Source organism: Bombyx mori, chromosome 20 (genome assembly GCF_030269925.1).
Source record: "Bombyx mori chromosome 20, ASM3026992v2".
Taxonomy (NCBI): Eukaryota; Metazoa; Arthropoda; class Insecta; order Lepidoptera; family Bombycidae; genus Bombyx; species Bombyx mori.
The window spans coordinates 1,278,568-1,298,039 of NC_085126.1; the positions used below are offsets into that span (position 1 = coordinate 1,278,568).

The 19,472-nt window shown below is 36.9% G+C and overlaps 1 protein-coding gene across 1 annotated transcript in view; it reads right to left on the reverse strand.

The window, feature by feature from the left end:
• Positions 1–1,686: 1,686 nt before the first annotated feature.
• Positions 1,687–19,472, reverse strand: part of C/EBP (chorion specific C/EBP) — a 31,082-nt gene continuing 13,296 nt past the window's right edge. Inside the window, 1 exon segment of the mRNA NM_001043909.1 lies at positions 1,687–2,315. The gene's annotated coding sequence lies outside the window, so the exon portion shown is untranslated.

Here is a 19,472-nt window from a genome sequence, read left to right on the forward strand (position 1 = left end):
AATTTGACGCGGGAATAAATAAAAACGAAGAAAATCATTAAATATTTATATATTAAATATAATTGCACCTATAACATCAATAGAATTTCCACTTATTACTAATTATTGTCGGAGATCATGAGACCTCCTTCTTATACAATAATCATAATGATTATGCGGTTTTTTCAAATAAAAAATAAGTAGACATTTGTTTATGTAATTGAGAATGTACATGCGTCTCTCTTCTTAATCCGAAACATTCGTAAGTGCGATAGAGACAGAAAATAAGTAGAATTAATATAATTTAGTATTAAATGTTTTATCTACATTCTGTAATATACATTTGTCTAGCAAAAATATTTTATCTCAAAAGTTCTCTGAATATATTTATGTTTTTGTAAAATTCTAATTGGACAATCTATCTGTCTTTGGCTCAGAAATGGAAAGATTTAATCTTGTAGCACCATGTGGACGAAAAGTTAGAAAAATAAAACACAAAAATAATAAAACGTAAAAATAGTCAATATTAGAGTATAAATTGATAATAATATATAACAAATAAAATAACAAACATTTTTGTATATCTGTATGAGCCTCAGACGTTACATTGTAAAAATATTTTCTTTCTATAAGGCCAGAAAGTTAGCTCGCCTCGTAATCAGTGGCGTTACAAAAATATGACATGTTCTAATTTTTTTATATGCATTACAAACAGGTCGTATTAGGACGGAGTGAACCTATCAAATTAATCTACACACTTCACAAAATAAAAAATATAATACCATCCATCCGCAGAATTAGTTTGAAAAAATAAAAATTGTAGAGTGACATTTCTATAACAGAACTGTCAAATACTACCTATTCCGGATCAGGTATTATCGTTACACAGGCAATACTCGTAGATATTTTTGTGTCAGTGTGTAGATTTAAAATCTTAATCATTAGACTTGTAGGATTCAGTTTGGTAACTAAATGTTTCAGGACCCGTTTCGGAAGGGACGTCAGAAAAATAACTTAATTGTGTTTTTTTTTTAAATGACGCCCTACATTTTTCTTTTAACAATAAAATGTGTGATAAGAAATCTACAACCCGCGCTTGTAGCTAGCGACCCGCTATATTAAGTAGCAAAATATTAACTAATCGAAACAAAAGTGTCCCTTTTACGTCAAAAATCTTATCAATATAGAAGAAATACGTAACAAAAAAAAACACGAAGGTACATTAATAGGAATAAAAATTTTAAGACTTCAACAAAAAAATAATTAATAGTTAATATTTTAATTCAATCGCTTAGCGTTAAACGTACAATTATATACATTAATTTAAATAATAATAAAAGTTAAGAAGGTATCAACAATAAAGTTACGGGAAAGAAAGTCGATTTAGAAATATCTAATGAAGTTTTAGGACAGATGCGTAATTGGCATTTGGTACCTAGTAAATAGTGTAGTAATAGGTCTTCTTACTTGTTATACTAAAGTGATATGCCTATTAATTCACATTAATATCATAAGACGGAAAACTATTTAACCCTTGCCAGAAAAAAAGAAGAAAAAACAATTATTCTAAGGAAAAAAACATTCGATAACTGATCCAATATTATATACAACCAATTTACATTAAGGACTAAATTAATCTATTTACAATATAAAATATTCTTATCATCTAATAGAGGGAAACAGGATATCAAAAGTTATATTTTTTTCTTTTTTTATAAATTTTCCATTATTATCTCAGTCATTTTTCTTTGACCAACAATGTACAAACATTTTTTGAACTGCTCATTATTATTATGTATATAATATCAGTCTCAATATTCATGAATGCATGACTGAAACAAATAGATCTAGGAAATCTTGCGTGATTTTTTGTTGTCTAAACAAATCTGTACGTACGTTTTACGATTGTGGTCGATCTGTTGAAAATTTAGCTAAACTAGCATCGTTTTGGCTATTATGAAATGATATGATGCGCGGTGAAAATCAGACTCTGCGTTGTCATAGACAGGGTTTTGTTTACAATGGCAGTGATCGTGCGAGATCAACTCGTCCACCGGCCAACACTTTTGAGATCACTTCTTTAGGCCGAAGACTCGCTGGTCACATACAACGATAAGTAAGTAAAAAACAAGATGATTCTCTTAACTTTTTAGCCTCGATTCACAAAAAAACTTATCCGCTGTATAACCTAACCATGTATATGTAAATAATAAAATAAAAGTAAACAGTAAAAATCACATAGTTATAATTTCTTTAACTAAACCTGGTTTGTATCGAGTTTAGTTAATACTTTTATCACACGGAGGCGTCCATGAGGCTCCGCTGTATGACTCCATCTGAAGCAAAACAGAAAAGGTATCGTTAGAGAAACGCAAGAAGTCTTCAAAGAACAAAACAATATGGGCAAACCTTAACAATCTGCTAAATAATTAGGTGACAAATGGAGAAAAGAAATTCATGTACCAGGACTTCATAAACAATAACAGCTAAAACATTGGAACCGCGAATTTGTTGGTATCCAAAATATACAATACTTTAATCACTAAAAGAATTTGTAATCGACCGATTCATTGTTATTCGATGCAAAAATCACAACCATCGTAAGTAGGAAGTGAGCAAAATTCTTACCTAATAATTATTTTGGGGTTTTGGCGCGATTCGTAACACGCATTGATTCCTGGCCGCCACAGACCTACATACTATTAACGGAGCTCAAAAACCCATGGTCCGAAAACAGTGTCGGCCATTGCATAATCACGGAAGATTGCTGACACACTTTCACAGGTTATGCAACTCCAAAATCTGTTTACGTAACAGCCCCAAAGACCTAATGTCCCACTGAGTTACATCATATTCACACTAATATCTGACGTCTAAAGTTGAATGTTAGTAGAAAGTATGCCGTGCGAAGCGGCAATACCTATCTATTCACATTGGCATAGATTTAAAGATCACTCGGTTTTTGTGCAATCTTTATGATTTAGAGGCGATTCATGGTTTGATTTTTGATATTGCCGAATTACACATCCGATGTTGTTCAAGATATTGGTGTCAATAGAATCGCTTAAGGTTATCTTTTACATGTTTAGGGCTATTTTGTAGGGAAGATAGCTACGATCTCCTTTGAAAGCAAATTCATTGTATTTCGATTTTTTAATAGAAATATTAAAAATAAGGTATGTAAATCGGTTATGTCAGAATTACTTACTATCAAAGCACGTAAAGTAAAAGTTAAAAATAGATTGTAAATACTTTAAATTGTTATATTTTAATGTAATTTTACTGAAAAGTATTGTTTTTCTTTAAAAAATTTAAAGAATGAAAACACGAAATGTGAACAATGCCGCGTGTATCCGAAGTACCAGGGGATCATAATATAAAAGAAAGTAACATAAAATGGTATACGCTATCGGCTATCCCGGTCGAGTATGCACACGAGTGCATTACCCGCTTTCGGGTGCCGACCCGGGGGCGTTGAACCCGTGCTATGTGATTTTTTTATGAGTCCTCTAGTTGTGAACAACTTTTGAGTTCATGGCGTTTCTCATGCGGCGTAATTTTGTACAACAAGATCGACTTGTTCGCGTTATGGTTCATATTTTAAATAGCTGTTGATAAAGAAGCTATAAATAGAGTTACGTTTTGAGACACTAAGAGGTTTTAGCGGTTATTTTTAGGGCGACCTTGTGTCTAAATTGAATCACGATGTTTTGAGAGATCGTAATATAAATGTGAAAAACAAGTAATCTCAGGATCGGCTGTCGTTATTATCAAAATACATAATTGTACAGTAGATTATCCTCTCGCAGGTCTGCTGGAAGAGATTTCTTAATGAAATAAGCAGTGCCTTTGTACATAATTTTCCTATTACTCTGTACTATGTCTTCTTTTCTAAGTGTACATAAATAAATAAAAGATAAATAAATAGATTAAATCGTTAAGAGATTTGGTATAAATAATGCTTCTTTTTTTCTATCAACAATTGTTTTCATATAAATACCCAAAATTTCAATGTAACGATTCTAAGGTACGCATGTGAATTGTTTATTCCACCATAACTTTTAAGTGTCGAAAAAGATTTGTGTCTATGGGTAAAGCTAGAATCTTTACGTATACTCGAGAGATATTAACAGTTTTTTTTACATTATTTTTCGCCACGACGTTTTTTCCATCCACTTACGTTATGCCAGCATAACCAGGCGAATAGCTGAGCTCATGGGGCTCTAACCTGATGATGTTGCTAAGACTCTAATACTAGCCCTAGCAAGAGTATTGCTTCGCAGAATCTGCCACCGGATTGGAAACGTGCTCACTGAAAAGCCAACTGAGAGATCCGGCGAGAAACTCAGTGGGCTATCAGTTCCATAGACAGTTCAAAAAGGCGAATGGCGGCCTAAAAGGCACGAGCCCTTGAGAAAGGATTAACGGAGGAAAATCAGAAATTGATCTACTAGGGACAAATGAGCGACAAGGAAGTATTAATAACTTGAGCATATTGAATAAAGCCGGAATACTTTAATTATTCCAAAACAGATTTCGCTCCACTGTGACTGTCGCTGGGTATATAAAAAATATCGCGTGGATTTAAAAAAAAAGTAATTTATACAATCAAGGGAAAACGTAGCGTGGGACGCCCACTGGCTAGGTGGTGCGATGACCTCCAAACGGTGGCCAGCAGGAAGTGTATGAGGAAAGCCGAGACCGGGGTCAGTGGTGTGGATTGGGGGAGGCCTATGTCCAGCAGTGGACGACTGTGGGCTGATGCTGATGATGATAATGATGATAAAAACTTTGAACTTAGCGTCGGCACAATAAAAAATCGGTCGAGCCACTCTCAAGCGATGCCTTCACTCTCAAACATATGTGCCAATTAATTTTAAGCAAATCCAATTAATTTATTATATTCTTATCCATGATAAAAATAGTCCCATGTTTTAATCTAGGTTATAAGATATCTATAAAGTATCTTTGTTCGAAATTTCATTTAAATACATTCAATAATTTTTACGCCATTAAACAACAAACATACAAACTTTTACATCTATAATAATAATATTATACACAGTACAATACATAGATTAGTAAATATTACTATGTTATAAATTAGTATTGTTATGGATAATCTATTGTTATTTTTTTCTAACCCTTTTGTTTTTTTTTTAACAAAAATCATAAATGCAAGAATCGAATAAGAATAGGTTTAGTTTTTTTTTTTTTATTCTATTCCCACTGTAGACAGAAGTGTCTATGGCCCACCTGATGGCGTATGGTTAGCGTCTCTCGTTGACCTCTGCAATATTAGGGGCACAGCTAACATCGATATCTACTAATGAGCTTATACTCTCCGCAAATTTCTAACGTATATTTTATAAGCGGAAGGCCCCGAGAAATCGGAGTTCACATAATTTTTGTATCGACGCGTCACTGTCATCAGACCAGCGCGAGTGATGACGTAATCACGTCACACAAAAATAATGACACGCCTACTCTGCATCACGTATGATCGACATAGAATAGACAGCGCAGATGCGGCAGGTTCGTTTGAAATATTCGAGTTTTTGTGTAATGTGGCATCCGGCATACTGGTATTGAGTTTGATGTCATAAATGTGACTACACTTTTTTTGTTCTATCTAAGCTGGTAGGTACCCTTGAGAGACTATGCCAGCGTATCGAGCGAGTAGGTGAACTCTCAGGTCTCTAACCAGATAATGTTGCTAACACAAACTCTAGCAAGAGCAGTGCTTCGCAGAATTTACCACCTGATCGGAAACGCGACCCACTGAGAAGATCCAGCGAGAAACTCAGTGGGCTTTGTCTACACACCGAACCTTTCGTCACAAGCGACGACTTCGACGAGAACGATGACCAGTGCTTGAGGTACCTAAAAGCACCGTTGATGACTACACTATTTCTAAATTTAAAAAACTAGTTTTAAGAAGTCTTCCTAATTAATTACTGTTTACAATTATATTTACTGGTTAGTATGAGCATAGTCTAGTCATACGCCAGTTTTACCAGTAACCATGTCATGCGTCTGAGACAAACACTAAGCAAAGTCATAGAACCAAAAGGTCATAAGTCCATCGGCGACGTCACTTCAACCTGACTCGTAAATCGTTTGAATACAGCGGAACAAGCAAAGTAAGCTCTGTTTACATGTTACAGTATACAAAGAAAATAAACCTTGAATATTTTTAAATTCAGTTTATTTTAAATAGTACTAATTGTCAAGATCAAAAGGAAATCGGATTTTTCAGATCTGGCATCAATATCGTTTATCTAATTCAAGTGTAATGAGCCTTCTACATATAAGCAGCTATTCTATAACACAGTGAAAGTGCGACGCGGTGATGCAGTCAATGTTGTCATTTGAGGCGCGTCGTCCCACGCGTTCGCACGTGTCGCGCCTTATATAATACGTACATTAATTATGTATGAAGGAAAAACTTGTCATCCAATTTATTGAAGGAACATAAGAAACGATCTTTCGTCTGGTCATAGAATAAGACGGCTGATGTTCGACACGATATAGCAAGATATGATAAGATTCAGTTATCAGATTCAAATAAGATCGGAATTATAATTTTACAAATTTAATTTTTCATTTCAATGCACTCACCTTTTTTGCCCTACCTATGCTGATAGCCTTGAGAGGCTATTTCAGTTTCTCCTTGACGTGTAGGTGAGCTCACGGGGATAAAGCCGGGAGTGTTGCTAACACTGGCCCTAGTAAGAGCAGTGCTTCGCAGAATCTACCACCGGATCGGAAACGCGACCCACTGAGAAGATCCGGCGAGAAACTCAGTGGGCTGTGTCTATGGGTGTATCTACCGTTGTTTACTTGGACTGCTTTTGGTTGACTGGTCGAGAATGCCTTAGGTATTAAGTCCGTCAATGTAAATATTACTTGAAGTGTAATAAATAAATAATAGCCCGCGTGAATATTCTGTCTAGTTTGGCCACGAAGCAGGTCACAGCGATTAGCCGTAATCCGCTACAATTAGAACCCCAACCTTATGTTTAGTTAATTCGACATTTTGAAGAGAATCAAAATCATTTCGCACTGTATTTCTTTATTATTATTCTATTTCATTCTCCTTACAAATTATCAGTATACCCAAAATATTTGTAAGTGTAGTGTTCAAAGATTCCGTTACATACTAAAAATACATATGAAGTTAATAAAAGCGTATTAAAATTGGATCGATTTCCTTGGACCGTGGTTACTAAATAGCACAATGCTAAGCGTTTAATAAACATGACTTTCAGAAAAACCTAAAAAGAGAGGCAGTTAATCCGTATCGAACCTGCGACCTTCTAAAAGACAAGCACTATACCGCCGAACCACATGCGTGATTGCACAAAGAAGGAATGAGTTGCTCGCTCCGGGCATTTCAATATTGCAATAATTGTTACATTCTAATACTCATTGTAAAAATGAATATTTAAATGAAATCAATTTAAAAAATTTATCTAATATTTAAAAAAAAGACATGCCCGCTGAGTTTCTTGCCAGTTCTTCTCAGGACGGAGGCTAGTTTTTGTGAATTGGCGGTAGTTCTTTTTGACGTTCAACAACTATGTACTTTCATTTATGATGAATATTTTTTATTTTTATTTTGCTTTGATAACTGTAAGCATTGAACGTATAAGAGCTGTTACAGAGACCTCCAATTCAAAGTGAGTCAAAAGCTTCAAGTCAAAGAAAAGTACAAGGAAAGTTCGCGAAAAGCTCGCGCGAATAATAGACATCAACGCATGACCTTTTGCTGAAACGATAAACCGTCACTCAAATCCACTGACGAAGAACAAAACGTTACTTAGTTAAGAATTTACTATTTACTAGAGGTACAGCAGTAGTCGAAATTCGACTATAATTAATTGGAATTGTAAGTTTGTACACTATTATGATTGTATTTTATACTTCTATAATCACAAATATCGCCAAGACTACACTATAAAAAATATTAACAAAGACAAACAATATTTAATCTATTCTCAATTTGAGCACAGACGTCAAGAACAAAGTTTGACAATAAACAGTATGCATGCGTGTGTGCGTCAAATAAATGGTATACAGTGTGTGTAATGTTTTCTTTATGGATTTAATGTATCTTTTATGCATTATTTTGAAAAAAAATTAGCATTGTGCACTTCTTCTCTATATCCTCTCTATAAGTGTGGAAAATTTCATACTCCTCCGTCCGCGCAATTTTCGTAAAAAGGGATACAAAGTTTTTGCTTCACATATTAATATTGACTATTTATAAAAAGATTTTATGTTAAGTTAGAAAAAGGAATGAACTCACAGAACACTTTGTGTTAAGTAATTACCGGAGACCATAATCGCAAAAATCCTCCACCCTGAGAAATCGGATCACCAAGCTGCGTTGTTTCACAAAAGTACTTATGCTATTCCTCCACTCATCAGATAGGATGGCTATGGCTATAGACAACTCCAGCCTCCTCTAGCTGCTATGTCATTAGCTAATCTTCTCCAGTATCCTCCCATGTCCATTGATAGCGGACCATGAATATTCAATCCGAAGTCATCGTTTTTTTTTATTGCTTAGATGGGTGGACGAGCTCACAGCCAACCTGGCGTTAAGTGGTTACTGGAGCCCATAGACATCTAGAACGTAAATGCGCCACCCACCTTGAGGTTAGAGTTCTAAGGTCTCAGTATAGTTACAACGGCTGCCTCTCCCTTCAAACCGAAACGCATTACTGCTTCACGGCCGAAATAGGCAGGGTGGTGGTACCTACCCGTGCGGACTCACAAGAGGTCCTACAACCAGAAATATCTACCGTCACATGCAAAAAACATAATTAGATAACGATACGAATTGGATTTTCTTTTATTTGTTTGCCAAAAGTGTATGCAATCATACGTTTAAAAATAGTATTCCATAGACGCAAGAGTGAGCGAGCGAACGCACGATCCACTTGATGTTAAGCGGTTCCCAGATCCCATAGACATCACGGCGTGAATGCCAACATCCAGCTAGAGACGTCATGAGTCTTGAGTGTTTAATAATTACGCTTATTACAGTTTATGCGGGTTTCTTTTTTATATTTGAAGCTGTCAGCGCAAAAATGGCCTAGCCCACAATCTTTCACATTCATGCGTATATATTGCAACGTATTTAGGAGCAACAATAAATGTTGATGCAAAACCGGCCTATCTCTAGTTTCACACATAGAAACAGATGGCTTTGTAATTATTATTTTTTGTGTATGTTTTTTTTTGTCAAATTCAAACCTAATTATCTCCATGCTAGCTACGGTAAGGTTAATTTTGCTCTGACGGCATCAATACGATGCTACACCTCAATTGTGAACAATTTGTGTCTGACTGCGGGATTTGAACACTGACACAGTCGCATCAACCGATACGGGGCGTCTTATCTGTTAGACTACGGCGACTTCTGACTTTCCTTTTTGAATTATTTTCTTTTAAAGCCTATAAATAAATTTATGAAGTACTCCAATTATTTCCCCGTAGCGTTCGATACGCCGATTGTATGGTTTATCAAATGCTAATGACCTATTTATTGGTTGTTGATCATTATTTTTCAACAACGACGAAATCTGATGACAAGGCATTGTAGTCTTCAACAAGAGTGCAATCTTTCAACGACGCCTACAAAGAATAATTCAGATATATTCCGTGGTTTAAGGCTATGGATCACATTTTAGATTTAATATTTAACCGACTCTGTAGACATTGATGAGGTCAGAGACAAATTAAAAAAAAAATGAATCGTTGCCATTATTGCAAGTATTATAATTTCTTTTACTTTGGAAAATCGAAGATATCATAAAATTATTTAAATTGGCACTATTTTTTTATTTTCTAACATAGTTGGACGAGTTCACGGCCCTTTTGGTGGTAAGTGGTCACTGGGGGCCGATAGACGTCAACTACTTCAATGCTGTCGCCCATCTTGAGACTAACTTCTAAGTATATGCTTTTACAATATAACGGCTGACCCTCCCTTCAAACCGGAACCCATTACTGATTCACGGCAGAAATAGGTAGAATGGTGTTACCTACCCGCGCGGACTCACATGAGGTCCTACCACCGATAGGCACATCGTATCCAGCATTACGAGAATTAAGTTCTAGAATTTTCCATTTTATTCACTAAAACATATCATAAATGTATTCTTATAGATAAAACGGATCAACATATGACTAATGTGATTCTATAGGAATGCACTGATAATATGTCTGCGGTTTATTTCCATGAGGTCGCGAAGTCAATTTTTCTCGTGACATTCAAAGGGAATGTGATAATGTCGTGACGACAATTTATCGTAAATGTGCAACTGTAGTTTTACGGTAGGCAGCGGCTTGGCTCTGTCCCTGGCATTGCTGAAGTCCATGGGCGACGCTAACCACTCACCATCACCGTATGCTCGTTTGCCTACAAGGGCGATAAAAAAAAACTGCCTTATAACTTTACACAATTACAAAAATAACCAATTAAATGCGAATTCATATTTTAAATGGTTCTATTTTTATTTGTACCGACTCAGATACGATACGACAATTTTATCGTGACGATCGAACGATATGAATCATCGATCGAATAGAAATGTGCACAAATAATTTTTATTTTAAACTAGCTGACTTCGTAGTGCCTTAATCGAGAAATAAAAGACCTAAACTTTTGTATAAAATGAACTTAAAACAAACAAAAGGAATCCGTCCGACGGGGGACACATCAAAGGGAAAACAAAATTGTTATTTTTATTTAATTCCGAGTGTTTTCATATTTATCTAGCTTTTAAGCCTTCTCTGGACTTCCACAAATAATTCAAGACCAAAATTAGCCAAATCGGTCCAGCTGCTCTCGAGTTTTAGCGAGACTAACGAACAGCAATTCATTTTTATAAATATAGATTTCAATCTAGTTGTATGATCTGAGAAATATCTGAAAAATGTCTCGACTCATTCGATATATTTTTTTTAGAGTTCCGCATTGTTTTATAAATAACTATTTTACTAAATAATACGTTATTATTTTACATGGATGGAAGTGATGATTGATTGACAATGTCCCTGATTGACGCATCTGAGGAGTGGATTAGGGAGTTTTTGAGTTATTTAAATGAGCCATTACTGGTAGCGCGTAATATAAAATCTGCCCAAAATATTACTGGGTTTCGCTTTGAAGGGACAAATGAAGAATTAATTCGTCGGGTTGTTTTTAAGAGCGCCCGTTCAGATAAAAACGAAAAAAGGTTTACAAATCGATATAAAAATGTGTATTCGCTCTTTGACCAATAGACAAAAGTAGAGTCGAAAAATTACAGACAAAAGAACAAACAGACATTCAAAATCATGATCAGTTCTATTAAGTTGTATGTCAATTTTTTGAGCATTTTTAGAATTAGTTTTATTTAGATAGTTGATCTAAAACTTTAAGTTACAAGAATAGAATCAACGATTTTTATTCTTGAATCATTGTTCTGAATAGATTGTTTATTGTGTTGGGTGAGCCAGTTTTTGGTTACCTGGGTTAGTGTGGTTAGAACTCGGAAACCTCACAACGAAAATGCATCAATTTTCTCTAAAACAACGTCGGGGTCGGTATAAAATCAGCAGTCTGGATTCATGTTGTCATTTCTGTTTTGCGCGAAATGAAGGCTCTATATTTAATGTCCAGTTGGCTTGTTGCTTAGAATGAAGTAGTTTCTAATGAAAAATCTGGGAATACTAAACCATCGTGTGGGATTGTACAAAGTGTCTCAAATTCGCTATGTGACGACTGTCCCAATGATCACAAACTCGCCCTGCCAATAAATGATTGAAAACTTATTTTCTTCTTTAAGTATGCCTGTCTCAATACGAAAGTATCAATGAGATATGTTTGTTTGTTTGCACTGATAGTGGTATGTGTGTCACTGTTATCACAAGTTGCCCTAAATTTACGAGTGGCCACTTCAATATAGTTTTTTTTATATATATATAAATATCGCGTAACTCGTTTGTTAATATTCCTGTAAGCGTGGATGGATTTTTGTTAGAGTTTTAAAGTACTGTTTTTTTGGTTATTTATTAACATTTTTCTTGATAGCGGATATAGCTCATGGCTTAACTGATCTAAGTAGAAACCTAACTGAGGTTCTCAAGTTGGGTGGCGCATTTACGTTGTAGATGTCTATGGGCTCCAGTAACCACTTATCATCAGGTGGGCCGTGAGATCGTCCACCCATTTAAGCAATAAAAAAAAAACTTGGTGTTCGTGTTTCAGAAATGGCAAATAAAAGCGTATTATTTACTGGTTGTAAATCGATTTAATGTGCATAATGACGTGTCTACATGATTCCTGTGACTATGAAAATGAATTTGAAATCGAATTGTGAACTTGACCACAAGGTTCTCGATTCGGACCTACATTTTTTTTTAAGCCATAGATGTATATAGCAATTACAATCGTAATTTAATTGTATATGAAAAGGAAAAATATAATAAATTTATAAATATACCTACTAGGGTAATATACAATAGAAGAATCAATCCGTTAATAATTTAATTGGTCATAAAAATTGAAGCCGCCAATGGCTTGGATTTTTATGGTCATGTTTAGGGCACTTTTTTTTTAATTGCTTAGATTTGTGGACGATCTCACGGCCCACCTGATGTTAGGTGGTCACCAGGACCCATAGATATCTACAACGTAAATGCCGCCACCTACCTTGAGATATGGTCTCAGTTTTTACAGTACAACGGCTGCCCTACCCTTCAAACCGAAACGCATTACTGCTTCACGGCAGAAACCGTGATACATACCCGTGCGGACTCACAAGACGTCCTAACACCAGTAAGCAATTCGTCTTATGTACCAGGATAGCATACAATATTAGATGTAGCGCTTTTAAAAATAATTCCAAATAATCTTATTCCTTTTAACCGGCTTCGTATTACGTTCGAAGCTTCCAGAATTCAAAACAAAATGAACGAGCTACTAACGAATGAACAACAACGGCCTCATTTCATTTAGGGAAATATCGCAATTGTCAAAAAGCTGTTTCGCAGTTGGCCCTCATGCTCGACTCCACGTGACGGGACGGAATGCGACCGAAACGTGCACCCCGGATAAAGTTGAACCGGATAGGGAAGCCTTGCGAATATCCCGAAAAAAAATATGACCAAAAGAAATTTCTCCGCCTCTTTCACAACACCGCGTCGGCGCAGGTCATTCTTAATCGGTTTTATCACTTATAGAATTTTGTACACGTAACTATGTCCTTAAGTCAAGGCACATCGATGAAGGTCGCTATACCAGACGTCCGCTGTAATTAAATTCAGGAAAAATGTCAGGGAATTGCTGAATACATGACGTGATTTGAACTAATCTATATTAATACGTGAAGCAAAAACTTTGTATACCTTTTTACGAAAATTGCGCGGACGGAGAATTGTGAATTTTTTTATACTTATAAAGAATATAGAGAATAAGTGCAGAATACTATTTTTTTTTAAAACTATGTCTAAAAAGTACATTAAATCAATAAAAAAAAACATTACACATACTAGCAAGTATTTGAGACAACACATACATAAAAATATACTCTTTGGTTACTGTCAATTGTCAAACTTTTGTTATTGCTTAAGTCTGTGGTCAAATTGAGAATAGATTAATATTGTTTGTCTTTAATACTATTTATCTATAGTTTTGGCGAAATCTGTGATTATAATATAGAAGTATAATAGTGTTTGACAATAGAACCATAATAATGTTTAAACTTGAATTTCAATTAATTATAGTCGAATTTCGACTACTGCGGGAACACTAGTTTACATAATTACGTAATTACCGGTAATTTCTGAGGTCGCATGCAGACATTTACAGGTGGTAGGACCTCTTGTGAGCCCGCGCGGGTAGGTACCACCACCCTGCCTATTTCTGCCGTGAAGCAGTAATGAGTTTCGGTTTGAAGACCTTAGAGCTTATATCTCAAGGTGGGTGACGCATTTTCATTGTAGATGTCTATGGGGTCCAATAACCACTTAACACCAGGTGGGCTGTGAGCTCGTCCACGCATTTAAGCAATTAAAGATAAAAAAAGACAGCTGGTCCCCGCGCTAGTCTACGGGAAAAGCGTTTAAAATCAAACACAGAAAGATATGTAGATCACGCCAACAAGCCCGGTGAAGTCATTGCGTCCCAATTTAAAAAGCGAGACAGCCGTCGTGCCTCATCTAGTGATGCCTATGGGCTCCAAGATGACAGTTGGATAACTGGATAACAAGATGAAATTGGCCATGTTTGTCTACTGATCTATAGCAATAGCATTAGCGAAAATCTTTGAAGGTCCTCCACAGTCTCGCCCTTGGCATTGACGGGGTCCGTTACTCCAGCAGTCGAAACAGCTCGAAAACTACACGTAACCTTCAGAAAGCCGTTCAGAACTTTCCTAATTTAGTAATAACACCGCGTATATAAACCGAAAGTCACATTAAAAGCGTCGCGCGACAACAAACGTGTGCGTGGGGCAGCGAAGTTTCGGCGACGTAGCGGTCACGTTGGGACCGACGCGGCTTCAGACCTGCGTCCTGTGCACGTGGTCTCCGGCGAGGGCTTGTTCGGAACTTTCTCGTAAATAAATAAAACGCTGTACGAAAATGAAGTGAGGGCAGCCGGGTAAATTACACTTGAAGCCATCATGAAGTCAAATAATTTTTTTCGGTTCATTGTTTGCATGGACGTTGAGGTGTTAAGTGTCAGTTTTGGATCTTCGTAGTCTCTGCAACTGCTTTGCGTCAGATATAGGCGGCTTGGCGGTAACAGGTAAACCAGATGGGTAAAAAATATAATTTGCGATATTACGGGTGCTCAGGGGTGGTTACGAAGCTCCCGGCTCATCTGGTGGTTACTGGAGTCCATAGACATCATCAACGTAAATGCCAACACCCACCTTGAGATAAAAGTTCTAAGGTCCCAGTTTTTTAACAGTACAACGGCTGCCCCGCCCTTCAAACCGAAACGCATTACTGCTTCACGGCCGAAATAGTGGTAGTAAATAGTGGTGGAAATAGTGGTACCTACCCGCACGGACTCACAAGAGGTCCTACCACGGAATAGATAATTATGGTTACCTTTTTAACATTTGCCTACGTTTGCCGCTAGGGGCGCTGTTCCAACTGCATACAAATTTGAGTTAACTTTTACGCTATCGAGAACGTTAAAAAACTCGCACTAACCACACTGGCATAGTAACTAAATAGTTGAGTGTCGTAAAGATAAGCGTTACTGTGTAAGGCATGCGTGCACCGTCACGTGGTGACGTCGGTTCGTCTGTGGTCAGCGGGCCTGAATATACAGGCGTGTTTTTTTTTTTAATTTTATATTATTATTTTTTTTGTCTATATTTTTCCACGAACCGATTTTGTGGTTTACCTATGAATAGTGCGTATTAGTTCTAAATATACATCATTTAAAAATTGTTTTTTGTGTTTTCAGATAATGATTTTAAATTTTTATTACTTTTAAAGTAACTTTTTTTTATATAAGGATTACTGGTGCCCCGGAAGCCGTTCCAATTTTACCAGGACAGGTGAGCGAGCAAAGGCTCGGCCAGGAGGGCCTAAAAGTAACTCTATGTGTAAAGATAAATCTAAAATACGATACCACGAAGCGATTCAGCTCTTTTTAGCTGACTTCAAAAAAGAACAGGGTTATTAATTCACAACCTTTTTCTGGTGTTTCTCGCCTTCTCCCATTTATATTTTTATCAAGTTCCGACCAGTAAGTAGTTCACGAGTTATCCTTTATAATGCATATTTAATTGAATTCCAACTACATCGATGATATTAGTCGTTTTATTTAGATAAGTCAGTTTTCGATTTTGATTAAAAAAAGAAAAAAAATTATTGCATAGATGGGTGGACGAGCTCACAGCACAGTTAAGTGGTTACTGGAGCCCATAGACATTTACAACGTAAATGCGCCACCCATCTTAAGATATAAGTTGTAAGGTCTCAGTATAGTTACAACGGCTGCTCCGCCCTTCAAACCGAAACGCGTTACTGCTTCACGGCAGAAATAGGCGGGGTGGTGGTACCTACCCGCGCGGACTCACATGAGGTAAGTAAAGCATGGTACATTTTTATTTTTTCTAATCTACCGCATAAGTTAAGCATAGCTTTTGCGTTTGTCTAAATTAAGAAATACGCTACGCCCTATTTCAATTCGATCGTGCTAATATTGGATGTTCAAAAAAAAAACGAAAAGACTTCTCCTTAAATATTTTGCCGACATTAATGGATAATAAAAAAAAAACAATAAACGGAAAGACTTCTCCTTAAACATTTTGCCGACATCTGAATTACGCACAAAACGGCGTGTCATTGAGTTATTTTAGTGAATATCAGTTCTTCCTGTGTTAGCAGCTTATCAGAGTTATACGAACAAGGGAATTATAATTGTAAATGATATAATAATAACTAGGCTAATATATGAACGCTCAGTTTCAAGTGACCGACTGTCCAGCTGTGTGATCCGTATAATAAAAACTGTATGCAAAGTTTCTTTTATTGTTACAAATTCTTCTTCTTCTTTGTCTCAACCTTATCGCACTAGGTGGGGTCGGGACAGCGAATTTTTCTATTCTATTCTCTTCTATCAGCCGTCTTCTCAACACACTGGTGGTAGGACCTCTTGTGAGTCCGCCCGGGTAGGTACCACCACCTTACCTATTTCTGCCGTGAAGCAGTAACGCGTTTCGGTTTGAAGGGTGGGGCAGCCGTTATAACTATACTGAGACCATAGAACTTATATCTCAAGGTGGGTGACGCATTTATGTTTAAGATGTTTATGGGCTCCAGTAACCACTTAAAACCAGGTGGGCTGTGAGCTCGTCGAACCATCTAAGCAATAAATAAATAAAAAAACTCACTCCTCTCTCTCTCTCATATCGTCATTCACACACTCCATCCATGTCGTCTTCGGTCGACCTCTTCCCCCTCTACCTTGCTCTACCATTTCCATACATCTCCTAGTCACATGCGTCTCCTGTCTACATATACAGATTAACTTATAGTACATGCAATAGACAAGGGCTTGGCTATACCTGTAGCATCGTATTGCGTGCCGTAAGATCGATATTAAAAAATACTAGTGGTCGTCCAGTGGTCGAAATTCGACCACAATTGAAGACACGAGTGGATGAAGGGGATATGATACAATTTGTTAAGTTTGAGAAAATGGGCCTCAAACCTTTGATTACTTGTAATTTTTCTTCGAACATTACTCCTTCATCACATGCATTTTTTTTATTGCTTAGATGCGTGGACGAGCTCACAGCCCACCTGGTGTTAAGTGGTTACTGGAGCCCATAGACATCTACAACGTAAATGCGCCACCCACCTTGAGACATAAGTTCTAAGGTCTCAAGTATAGTTACAACGGCTGCCCCGCCCTTCAAACCGAAACGCATTACTGCTTCACGGCCGAAATAGGCAGGGTGGTGGTACCTACCCGCGCGGACTCACAAGAGGTCCTACTACCAGTAGCAATTACTAAAAATTACCTTTAAACCGGGAGTGTTAAGGTCTAATACGGTTTATGGGCACATAACACTTTCATTCAATGTAAAATCAGTCAAAAACCTTAAAAACGGTACTTAACCCCTTCCTTCATCCACTCATGTCTTCAATTAATCGAAATTACAAGTTTGTACATTATTATGGTTCTATTTTCATATTTCTATAATCATCATTGTTCTTTAATCACAGATTTCGCCAAGGCTACACTATAGACAAATAATATTAAAAACAAACAATATTAATCTATTCTCAATTTGACCACAGAATCAATAAACAAAAGATATGTAAAGAAAAGCATATGCATGTGTAAAATACACGGTAGTATGTGTAATGTTTTTTTTAATGATTTAATGTACTTTTTAGGCGTAATTAAAAAACAATATTAGCATTCTGTACTCCTTCTCTATGTTCTCTATAAGTGTGAGAAATTTCGTACTCCTCCGTCCGCGCAATTTTCGTAAAAAGGGATACAAAGTTTTTGCTTCGCGTATGTAATATATAGATACTCTCGTCATATGAGTAAATTTCGCTATCAGATACACATGTATTTTTGTGTCGTTGATAGGCACAGCCCACCTTGTGATAAGCGGTTACCGACGCGTATGTGTTTCGTTAATGCCAAGGGCGAAACCAGATGGTGTTTTATTAATCTCTATGCCATTATTGGCTTGAAATGTTACCTTAACTTCAACTTAGTCACTCTCGTACAAAGAGAAAGAGAGAATGCTCTGCTATATAGACTTTTTTTATTGCTTAGATGGGTGGACGAGCTCACAGCCCACCTGGCGTTAAGTGGTTACCGAAGCCCATAGACATCTACAACGTAAATGCGCAACCCACCTTGAGAAGTTCTAAGGTCTCAGTATAGTTACACCCTTCAAGCCGAAACGCATTACTGCTTCACGGCAGAAATAGGCGGGGTGGTGTTACCTACCCGTGCGGACTCACAAGAGGTCCTACCACCAGTAAGGTAATATTAGAGAATATTAAAACATAATATATATCTAGTTATGTTATATAGATGTAAATTTTGTTATTTATAAACTAATTATTGTTTGTGATATCTTGTTACAAACTCTTTATTGAATTGCGGAATTATAGGCGACAATATTGTTTACACCTGTAGAAGTTTTATGTGTGGTACCCATTAGGCCAGTGGTTCCCAACCACGGTGTTGCGACACTCCGTTTTGTGGCAAGGCCTTGTCACGTGTGTATCCGATCCGCCGGAATATACAAGCGCTTACTGGATGTTTTTAGTAAAACCAAAGTTGAGTAGATTAATTATGTACTATGCCTTCAACTATAAAACATTATGGATGTAATAATAATAAATAGCTGAGACCAAATCACGCGCGTATTTTTTTTTCCTAGCTAAGTTGATAGCCTTGAGAGTTATCAGTGTTACCCTAGCGTGTAGGTGAGCTCTCGGGGCTCACACTGGCCCTAACAGGATCAGTGCTTCGCAGAATCTACCACTGGATCGAAAACGCGACCCACTGAGAAAATCCGCCGAGAAACTTAGTGGGCTGTGTCTGTGGGAATCACGCACGGTCATCCGGCCCTAAATTTGTATTCCCTCGGTTATGGATACCAGAGACTGTTATACATACTTATATACGTTTAAATATATACATTTGTAGATAATAAACATCCACTCAAAGAGCAAAGGAACCTGTGACCACATGAATGTTTGCCCGATGCGGGTCCCGAACCCACGACCCTCGGCGCGTTAGTCAGGGACACTGTCCTTAACTATTACACCACCGATTCCGTCAAATTGTAAGTACGTAAGGATGTATGTATGCGTCGCTGAATAAAAAAGTTTTGGAGCCACTGTTCTAAAGTAAGTTTGACGTTTGAAAAAAATACAGTATTTTCATTTTAATAGTAATTACGAGACGGGGTTAGATGTGGCATTGGTACCCATAA